The 11,313-nt window shown below is 39.3% G+C and overlaps 1 long non-coding RNA gene across 2 annotated transcripts in view; it reads left to right on the top strand.

The window, feature by feature from the left end:
- The first annotated feature begins 10,436 nt into the window (after positions 1–10,436).
- Positions 10,437–11,313, top strand: part of LOC118768175 — a 31,284-nt gene continuing 30,407 nt past the window's right edge. For both annotated transcript variants that reach the window (XR_005004030.1, XR_005004031.1), the window contains exon 1: positions 10,437–11,101. This is a non-coding gene — a long non-coding RNA (uncharacterized LOC118768175). The remainder of the gene's footprint in view (positions 11,102–11,313) is intronic.

Below are 11,313 nucleotides of genomic sequence, written 5' to 3'. Positions count from 1 at the left end.
AGATCGAAAGTTAATTCAGTTACTGCTTTTTTGTTTGTTTGTTGAGCGAACGGTCTTCGTCTTAACAATAATAATAATAATAATAATAATAACATTGAAAAATACCTTAGGAATGAGAACCCAGGTTCAAAATTTCCCCAAGACACCTGAAGAAGATTGGAGGGTATATCAGCCGGAACATTGTTTTGTTCTAATAAAATAATTTATTTTAACATCCTTTAAGAAAGCTGAAGGACTGTTTGCAAAAAGGATGTTTACAGTGTACAAACATTAAAGAACATTCGACTTCAGTCTGAAAAACATGAATTGATTCGGTTTCACTAAAAATATATTTACACGAGTTCAACTGCCTTAAAGGACGAAGGTGAATATGGGTTCTGCCGAAAAGACCAAATAAATCGGCAAGCCAGATAAATCGACATAAATAAACTCTTTGCAGCGATAACTGGAATGTCAAGTGAAGAATTTGTTATGAATAGTTAGAGCCGTTCAGGATAACTTGAGAATTCTGTGAACTTAATAACAAGGGGTACTATTTGAGAAGAGTGGTCCCGGTGCGCGCACTTGCACATCCGCGTTAGCTAGTCGTGACTAGTCGATCCTTACTTTGTGGTTTTGTGTTTTATTTACTTTGCTAGGTAGTCGTTGTAGGATCGACTAGTCACGACTAGCTAGCACGGATGCGCGAGTGCGCACACCGGGACCACTCTTCTTAAATAGTTCCATAACAAAGAAAGAGAATATGTTACTTTCCATGTGCACCACCTGTACCCTTTGTGGCCCACCCTTCCCCTGCAGACACCAAACCTACCCACTCACCACCAACAAGAAAACAGAAAACAACACAGAAAACTCCCGTCCCGAAGAACATTATGTAGGTATTATAAATGATGAAAATTTATATTTCTCTCTATATATAAAGCTGAAGTTGTCTGTGTATGGCAGGTTTGGTAGCCTTCAACTAACACTATCTCCTCCGAGACCCTGCGGCGCAAGTTGCCCAAAATTGAGAGTATGATAGAAGAAGGCTTGCTCTTCCTTCCGTAGAAGAAAAAATTCAAATCGGACCATGTTAACACCAAAAATTATTTATATAAAAAAAGTACTTTTTTTCTATGAAAATCCCTATATTTTACGATTTTTTCACTGCTGTGTCGTCATTTTTCGGTGTATTTCAACCAGAAAATTGTTCGCTTAAAGAGAATAACAAGCTACATAATGCAAAATTTTTACTTTTCAAAAATTCCAATTCTAAAGGGTCGAAACAAACCCGAGCAACGCCGGGCGATACTGCGAGTTTAAAATAATGAAAGACTGGGGAAAGGCTGAATTGCTAGATAACTGGGTGAGGATATGGAGGTGGTACTAACTAAATGCCAACTGAATGAACTTCAAGATGAACTTAAGAACGATTACGTATTGATATATGGGAGATTAGACAGCAAGAAGAAAAAGGAACTTGAGAGACGTTACGGGGTAATATTAGGGGACTATGTAGAGTTTGATTTGATTAAGTAGGAGGGCAAGTAAGTGATGTTGACCGATGGGGTGGTCTTCGAATCGAACTTGGAGTCTTGCGGTTTGTAGCCCGCGCTCTTTTAATACTGGTTCCCATATGCTATTCATATCTGCATTCGGTCTGCTTAAGAGGTTGTTGTGTCCTAGCATATCTGCTGCTTCTTTTAGTTTTCGTATTTTCCAGTGGTGTTCTCTGTCTATTATTTTAACTTCATCCCACAGGGGGAGGTGGTCTCCATTTTTCCATACATGATTAGCTATACCCGATTTATCAATATCTCCTCGTGTCACAGCTTTGCAATGTTCGTCTACCCTTATTTTGAGGCGGCGGCATGTTTCACCTTTGTATAACCTACCACAGCTGCATGGGATGGAAGTACACGCAGTCTTTGATGATATTCTCTTCTATATTGCTCTGATTTCCACGGTGAAGGTGTGTGACTGAGTGATTAGGGTATTAAGCTCAGTCATAAGGTTATGAGTTTCTTTGCCGGTGGTTAGTTATGTCCTTGAGCAAGACACTTCATTTCTTGTTACTCCACTCTGCTCAGCAGGCAAAAAATACGTTCTACGTGTAATTCAAAGGAGCAGACCTTGTTGCATTCTGTCATGCTGAATCTCCCTGAGAAATATATTAAGAGTACATCTGTCTGTGGAGTGCTCAGCCACTTACTCTTTTTTTTTTTTTTGCTTGTTTCAGTCATTTGACTGCGGCCATGCTGGAGCACCGCCTTTAGTCGAGCAAATCGACTCCAGGCTTTATTCTTTGTAAGCCTAGTACTTGTTCTATCGGTCTCTTTTGCCGAACTGCTAAGTTACTGGGATGTAAACACACAAGCATCAGTTGTCAAGCGATGTTGAGGGGGACAGACACACAAACACACACACACATATATACGACAGGCTTCTTTCAGTTTCCCTCTACCAAATCCACTCACGAGGCTTTGTTCAGCCCCAGGCTCTAGTAGAAGACACTTGCCCAAGGTGCTACGCAGTGGGACTGAACCCAGAACCATGTGGTTCGTAAGCAAGCTACTTACGACACACCCACTCCTATGCCTATATATATGACGGGCTTCTTTCAGTTTCCGTCTACCTAATCCACTCACAAGGCTTTGGTTGGCCCGAGGCTATAGTAGAAGACACTTGCCCAAGGTGCCATACAGTGGGACTGAACCCAGAACTATGTGGTTGGTAAGCAAGCTACTTACCACACACCCACTCCTATGCCTATATATACAACGGGCTTCTTTCAGTTTCTGTCTACCAAATCCACTCACAAGGCTTTGGTCGGCCCGAGGCCATAGTAGAAGATACTTGCCCAAGGTGCTACGCTGTGGGACTGAACCCGGAACCATGTGGTTGGTAAGCCAGCTACTTACCACACAGCCACTCCTGCATATTAATTTCACAAGCAAGCTGTTCCATCAATCAAATCAACCTGAATCCTCATCATTGTAACCGACAGAGTGCCAGCTTTTGTGTCCTTGAGCAAGACTCTTTATTTCAGTCCACTCAGCTGACAAAAATGACTTGTACCTGTATTTCAAAGGGCCAGCCTTGTCACATTTGTTGGGAGGTGCTTAGAATCTTTTCGGTTTGAACGGCAGTTTTTTCTAGCGGTGTCATATGAAATTGTCACCCATAATTATGACCCTAGTATCGATCTATTGCATTTCAATCTGTTTTAGGGTTAGGGTTAGGGGTGGGGGGAAGGGTATCTTTTTTTTCTTCAGAAATGTAAATAAACCCAATCTGTTTCTTAAACGAGGGACATATTCATATGGCACAGAATGTTTTTTTTACCTCAATAGACGTCATTGATTGGTTGAAATTGCAGAAAAAAAAACAACAAATATCTTACAAACTATAGAATTTTCTCAAGAAAGCCAAGAGAAAAAGATGTTTTATAAACACATTCTACCAGTATACAAAGTTTAAAAGTGTTTAGTTACGTGGAAATTATGTTAAAAAGCTGCTGTTCAAACTGAAAAGATCCGGTGCTTAATCTCCCTAAGGACTACATTAAGGGTAAACACATCTGTGGAGTACTCAGCCACTTGCTAGTCAATTTCATGAGCAGGCTGTTCCGTTGATTGGATCAACTGCAACACTTATCATGAAAACACGTGGCTTCATGATTCAGGCATTCGGCTCATAATCTTAAGGTTGCAAGTTCAGTTTCTGGCAGCAGATTTTGTCCTTGAGCAAGACACTCCATTTCACATTGCTCCAGTTCATTCAGCTGGAAAAAGTAAGCTGTACCTGTATATCAAAGGGGCCAACAATGCCACACTCCATGTCATGCTGAATCTCCTTGAGAACTACATTAAAGGTATGTGTATTGTGAAGGCCCGTGGCTTAGTGGTTAGGGCATTCGGCTCTGGATTGTAAGGTCATGAGTTCAATTCCCAGCGATGCGTTCTGTCCTTGAGCAAGACATTTTATTTCACGTTACTCCAGTCCACTCAGCTGGAAAAGTGAGTAGTACCTGTATTTCAAAGGGCCAGCCTTGTCACACTCTGTGTCACGCTGAATCTCCTCGAGAACTATGTTAAGGGTACACGTGTCTGTGGATTACTCAGCCACTTAAACGTTAATTTCACGAGCAGGAGTGGCTGTGTGGTAAGTAGTTTGTTTACCAACCACATTACATAGCTCCTATGGTTACCTAGATAATCTACTATAATAATACTCTTGTGTTTATGAATGAGAAAGGAAGGGGTGATGTCATACTTGGTAGTGGGATGATGAAAATTGTATATTATTTTAGCAAAGTTTATAGAGATTTCTTTTGTACTGTAAACCATTTACCATTTCTGTGGGGCCCCCCCCCCCTACTTCTCTTGATGCCCTAAGCCCATGCTTATTTTGCTTAATCCAGCTCTAGGTCTAGTTGATTACACTGACCCCAAAACGATGAAAGGCAAAATTGACCTTCACAGAATTTGAACTCATAGCATAAAGATGGACAAATTCCTCCTAAGCATTTTGTCTAGTGTGCTAACAGTTCTGCCAGCTTGCTGCCTTAACCCTTTTGTTACCATATTTATTTTGAGATGCTCTGGATTCTCTCAATTATTTTAGATGTAACAAAGAATTTAGTAAAATAACTTAGTCATCATTCAGCTAGTGTTAGGAACATAAATTGTGACTAAAGTTTGGTGGGAGATTTTAATTCAAAACTTATGAAAACAAGACATTTGTACTACAAAGCCAGAGCTGGTTTCAGCCGGGTTGGTACCAAAAGGGTTAAGAATTGTTTCTCTATTATATATCTTAACCCTTTTGTTACCATATTTCTGTTGAGATGCTCTGTGTTTCTTTCAATTAATTTTAAATATAACAAAGAATTTAGTGAAATAACTTTGTTATCATTCAGCTAGTGTTAGGAACATAAATTGTGACTAAGGTTTGGTGGAAGATTTTAATTCAGATCTTATGAAAACAAGACATTTGTACTAGAGAGCCAGAGCCGGTTTCAGCTGGGTTGGTAATGAAACGGTTAACTATATCTAGTATAGGGAGCAGCAGAAAAATTGCCCTGATTTCAAAGGTCAATGAAAACACATGAAGATGCTTAAAGAAACTTCGTATTTCTATGATGTTCATTAAATGCCATTTTCTTTTCTAATTCCAGGTAGTACTCATCATGGCTTGGAGTGGAGAGCATCTTGCATTTCATAGAAATACAAAGCTTCTTTCTTGTATCTTCATGTTTTTTTTTTTATAAACCTTTGAAATCAGGGCAACTTTTCTGCTGCACCCTTTGAAATTCTGTATTTATTTTGAAAATTGTATGATTGTATAGGCGCAGGAGTGGCTGTGTGGTAAGTAGCTTGTTTACCAACCACATGGTTCTGGGTTCAGTCCCACTACATGGCACCTGGGGCAAGTGTCTTCTACTATAGCCTTGTGAGTGGATTTGGTAGACGGGAGCTGAAAGAAGCCCGTCGTATATATGTATATATATATATATATGCATGTGTGTTTGTGCGTCTGTGTTTGTCCCCCTAGCATTGCTTGACAACCGATGCTGGTGTGTTTATGTCCCTGTTACTTAGCGGTTCGGCAAAAGAGACGATAGAATAAGTACTGGGCTTACAAAAGAATAAGTCCCAGAGTCGAGTTGCTCGATTAAAGGCGGTGCTCCAGCATGGCCGCAGTCAAATGACTGAAACAAATAAAAGAGAGTATGAAATTCCCTATTTTTTTTTACTTGTTTCAGTCTGCTGGCGCACCACCTTTAGTCAAACAAATCGACCCCAGGATTTATTCTTTGTAAGCGTAGTACTTATTCCATTAGTCTCTTTCGCCAAACTGCTAAGTTACAGGAATGTAAACACACCAACATCAGTTGTCAAGCAATGGTAGTGGGGGGGAGGGGAACAAGGCTTTGGTCAACCTGAGGCCATAGTAGAAGACACTTACCCAAGGTGCTACACAGTGGGATTGAACCTGGAACCATGTCGTTGGGAAGCAAACTTCTTACCATACAACACATTTTATTCTTGAGTAGATGCAAAAATCCACATATGCAGTATTGAAGTGGCAATCAATCAATCTATCCATCTTCCTACCTACCTATTACATTCTTCTTCCATATCTGTATCTAACAATATGGATAAAAATTTAAACCAAATAACTAAATACCATAAATCCTCGAGTATAATACGCAGGGGAATTTTAGGAGGCTGTACTTCTGAAAAACCTAAACCTTGTGTATAATACACACCCCTTCTCTAACTTGAGTCGTGCATAATTAAGCCAGCAGCACCTAGTCGAACAAACACTTCCGTGAATGCGTAATACAATAATGGTGATGTTCTTAACTGTTATATGGGAATGTAAATATGTTTGCAAATTGTTTTTGTTACATATTCTGTGTTTAGAATATTTTTATTTTAATAAATGTTGTTTACTGCAAGTTATGGATGATTCTTTTTTGACTTCATTGCTTTCAGGCTTAGCTTAAGGGATTTTTAGGAGGCTGTACCTCTGAAAAACCTAAACCTTGAGTATAATACGCACCCCTTCTCTAACTTGAGTCGTGCATAATTAAGCCAGCAGCATCTAGTCGAACAAACACTTCTGCGCATGCGTAATACAATAATGTTGATGTTCTTAACTGTTATATGGGAATGTAAATATGTTTGCAAATTGTTTTTGTTACATGTTATTCTGAATACTTTTATGACTTCATTGCTTTCAGGCTTAGCTTAAGGGATTTTTTGTGGGCTGTACCTCTGAAAAACCTAAACCTTGTGTATAATATGCACCCCTTCTCTAACTTAAATCAAGGAGGTCTATATAATGTCCTTGGTTTGTAAAAATGTATAGGGTAACGTCCTTTATTATTATTGTATATATAACATAATGCAAACGTGTAGCTTTTTTGTGCATTTTGTTTGCAGAAAATAAAGAAATAACAGTAATAACGTTTAATAATGGATGATTCTTTTATGACTTCATTGCTTTCAGGCTTAGCTTAAGGGATTTTCGTGCCCCACATCCCAAAATGCGTCTGAATAAACATTGCCGGACAGCAAATAGAGACTCGGACATTTCTTAGAAAATAATTTTCATTTTTAACTTCGTATATAGTATGCACTAGGGATTTTGACCTTTAAATTTTGGGGGGAAAATGCGGATTATACTCGAGGATTTACGGTAATTATTGCATTGCCCCAGTATGGCCTCAGCCTTTGAGCTGTTACATATAAAAAGGTAACATCTACAGTTATTTACTAAGGTTGTTTCCCCATGGCTTAGTGGTTAGGGCATTTGGCTTACAATCGTAAGATCAGGAGTTCAGTTCCTGGCAATGTGTTGTGTCCTTCAGCAAGGCTCTTCATTTCATGTTGCTCCAGTCCACTTGGCTGGCAAACATGAGTTGTACCTGTATTTCAAAGGGCCAGCCTTGTTACACTCTATGTCATGCTGAATCTCCCTGAGAACTACATTAAGGGTACACATGTCTGTGGAGTACTCAGCCACTTGCACATTAGTTTCTCGAGCCGGTTCTTTTGACCGGATCAGCTGGAACCCTTGTCATCATAACTGATGGAGTTCCATTTTATTTTTTAATTATTCCACTCTGATTTAATTCTTCTATCCGCTCAGTCAAAGTCGACTCTCAGTCACTCGTTGGATCAGTGTCCTCCAGTCAGTTCTATCCTGGGCCGCTTCCTTCAGACTGGCCATGTCCATTCCGGTATCACTCTTGATGGTGTCAAGCCAGCAGGTTCTTGGTCAGCCTCTTCCTCTCTTGCCACTGACCATTCCGAGCATGATGTCCTTCTCAGGGATTTTTCCCGCATAATATATATATATATATATAAATCTCTCTTTCTATATATATATCCGCTCAGTCGAAGTCGACTCTCGGTCACTCGTTGGATCAGTGTCCTCCAGTCAGTTCTATCCTGGGCCGCTTCTTTCCGATTGGCTATGTCCATTCCGGTATCACTCTTGATGGTGTCAAGCCAGCGGGTTCTTGGTCGGCCTCTTCCTCTCTTGCCACTGACCATTCCGAGCATGATGTCCTTCTCCAGGGATTTTCTCTGCATAATATGACCGAAATATGCCAACCTATGCTTGGTGATCCTAGCTTCCAGCGACATTTTTGGCCTTATTTGCTTAAGAACTTCTCCATTGGTGAGTCTCGCTGTCCATAGAATCCGTAAAAGCCTTCTCCAACACCAAATTTAATTATGTATCAATATATCAGCCATCTGTCTTTCTATTTTCTGTCCTTGAATAAACAGTCAATCCACATAGATACATCAACCAATTGAAAATATAGAAATTTGAACATTAAAACCTGTAACCACAACAAAACTTATTGTCTGTCACAATATACTATTATATACTCTTGCTCTTTTACTTGTTTCAGTCATTTGACTGCGGCCATGCTGGAGCACCGCCTTTAATCGAGCAACTTGACCCCTGGACTTATTCTTTGTAAGCCTAGTACTTATCCTATCGGTCTATTTTACCGGACAGCTAAGTAACGGGGACATAAACACACCAGCATCAGTTGTCAAGCAATGCTAGGGGGACAAACACACGCATATATATATATATACATACATATATACGATGGGCTTCTTTACAGTTTCCGGCTACCAAATCCACTCACAAGGCTTTGGTCGGCCCGAGGCTATAGTAGAAGACACTTGCCCAAGGTGCCACGCAGTGGGACTGAACCTGGAACCATGTGGTTGGTATGATGTTTAAAATCATGCAACTGCTTTCCACTTCCACATTCCCTTTCTGTCAACATTCTCTCTTTGCCTCTCACTTCAATTATACCACATGCCTCTAACTTGTTTATCTCTCTCCACTTTTTATCCCTTCCCTCTCAGAGTAAACACACTCTCCCTCTTTTTGTTTCTCCTTTGGGATCTTTTCCTTTTGAACGGCACTTTGTAAAATAATTTCTAGGTAACTAAAAAAATTTTAAACTTCGTATACTGGTAGAATGTGTTTATGAAACATCTCTTTCTCTTGGCTTTATTGAGAAAATTCTATAGTTTGTAAGATATTTGTTGTTTTTTTTTTTCAATTTCAACCAATCAATGACGTCTATTGAGTTAAAAAGCATTCTGTGCCGTATGAATATGACCCTCGTTTAAGAAACAGATTGGGTTTATTTACATTTGTGAAGAAAAAAAGATACCCTTCCCTCACCCCTAACCCTAAAATAGATTGAAATGCAATAGATTGATACTAGGGTTATAATTATGGGTGACAATTTCTTATGACACTGCTACGGAAAATGGGATTTTTTTCTAGCGATGTCAAATGAAAATGTCACCCATAATTATGGCCCCAGTATCGATCTATTGCATTTCAATCTATTTTAGATTTAGGGTTAGGGGTTGGGGAAGGGTATCTTTTTTTCTTCACAAATGTAAATAAACCCAATCTGTTTCTTAAACGAGGGACATATTCATTATGCACAGAATGTTATTTACCTAAATGGAGGTAATCGATTGGCTAAAATTGCCGAAATGCTCGAAATTTCAGATGAAATATCTTACAAACTATAGAATCTTCTCAATAAAGCAAAGAGAGAATGATGTTTTATAAACACATTCTACCAGTATATGAAGTTTAAAACTTTTTAGTTACCTAGAAATTATGTTACAAAGTGCCGTTCAAAAGGAAAAGATCCCTCTTTTGAACTAACCACTCGACAGCATCCTAGCATAACAACTATTACTTTCTCCCTACCTCATGTCGTTAACACTTCTCTCTTCCACTTTTTCTTTCGTTCTTTGTCTCTCCTTTCAGCTAACCACATGACAGTTTAACACATTTCAGCCTTAGCGTATTAATATATAGATAATAATAATAATAATAATAATAATAATAATAACAACAAAAGACACATCAAAGTTTCTTTTTTTTTTTTAATTTTTTTTTGTGGGGAAATTTTCAAAACTTTTATTGTAATTTTTCATTTTTTTTAAATATTATTCTTTATGAAGCTTTTTCTGTAATTTGAATTGTACTTTTTCTCGGGTGGGGACCATGGCAATGGAGGGGGAGGGCTTTATTTTTGTTCATTACGCTTTTTTTCTCCATTCTCCAGTCAATGTATTGTATATGTTTTTTGTTGGAGAGGGGAGGAGAGGGACATGTCGGGGTGGGTGGGAGGGAGATAGTGAGTGGTTGGTGGTGGCTGCGTTTGGCGGAGGTCTGCAGATATCACATTCGATGAACGAGGGGTTATTCTGCGGTAGGATTTCATCGGGCTCCCAGACAGGGTCAGTGACTTTTTAGTCTGGCGCCGTCATTCGGCAGTGAGCCCTCGCATGGAATAGCGATAACCATTGAGAATAATAATAACAATAACCTTTATTACTACCACTTCTCAACAACCGCAAAGCTGCACCAAACTGCAACACCAATGCATGGAAATTATTATTATTTTTTTTTGTAATTTTTTTCTTTTCCTTTACACTTTCTCACTGTTTCTTCTTGGAAAATTGCATGCTTCAAAAGATGGGCACTCTGGCAAACATGCACGCATTCATTCAGGCGTTCACTCACATACTTACAAAACAGAGATGGACGGACACCAAGAGACGGAGAGACAGACAAAAAGGCATGCAGGAAGGCAGTTTAGGCAGGTAAAAGTCGTAGGCAGGTAAGGTATGTAAGCAGGTGAGGCCAGAATGTATTTCGACCGGACGTACGCGTGTGAACCCAGTGGGGAAAAGTTGGGCCGATGTCACATGGGTAACGTTGGTCGAGAGAGAACGGGCGAGAAAAAAAAAAAAGGGGCCTCGAGTGTACCTCAACGACACATATACAGCGTTACAGCAGATTTATTGCGGACAGACATGAAACGGTCGGAATACAGGACAGATTAACGGATACATAGGACATATAAAGAGAGAGAGAGAGAGATATAGATATACACACAGAGACAGACAGATAATCCCTCCTACTCTTCTTCTTGGTCTTCCTCTTCCTCCTCCTCTCACCGATTCCTTTCTGTGTCCAGAGTTTAAGGAAAGAAGTTGAAATAATGGAAAATGCCTGGGTACCAACTGGAAAGTGTGATCCATGTGTGTATGCACTTATGAGTGCATGCACGTTTGCACTATATATAGATATGGGCTGTGTATGTATGTGCATGTATGTACATATATATATATATATTTATGTACACAAATACATATGCTTTAATATATACACATGCACTTGTAGATGCATGCATACATGTATATATCTTCACATTTGCTTATATATATATGTATATATATATATACATACATACAG

The sequence above is a fragment of the Octopus sinensis genome, linkage group LG27, assembly GCF_006345805.1.
Source record: "Octopus sinensis linkage group LG27, ASM634580v1, whole genome shotgun sequence".
Lineage (NCBI taxonomy): Eukaryota > Metazoa > Mollusca > Cephalopoda > Octopoda > Octopodidae > Octopus > Octopus sinensis.
The sequence above is the reverse complement of the archived record's forward strand: the minus strand, read 5'-3'. Positions and strand labels throughout refer to the sequence as shown.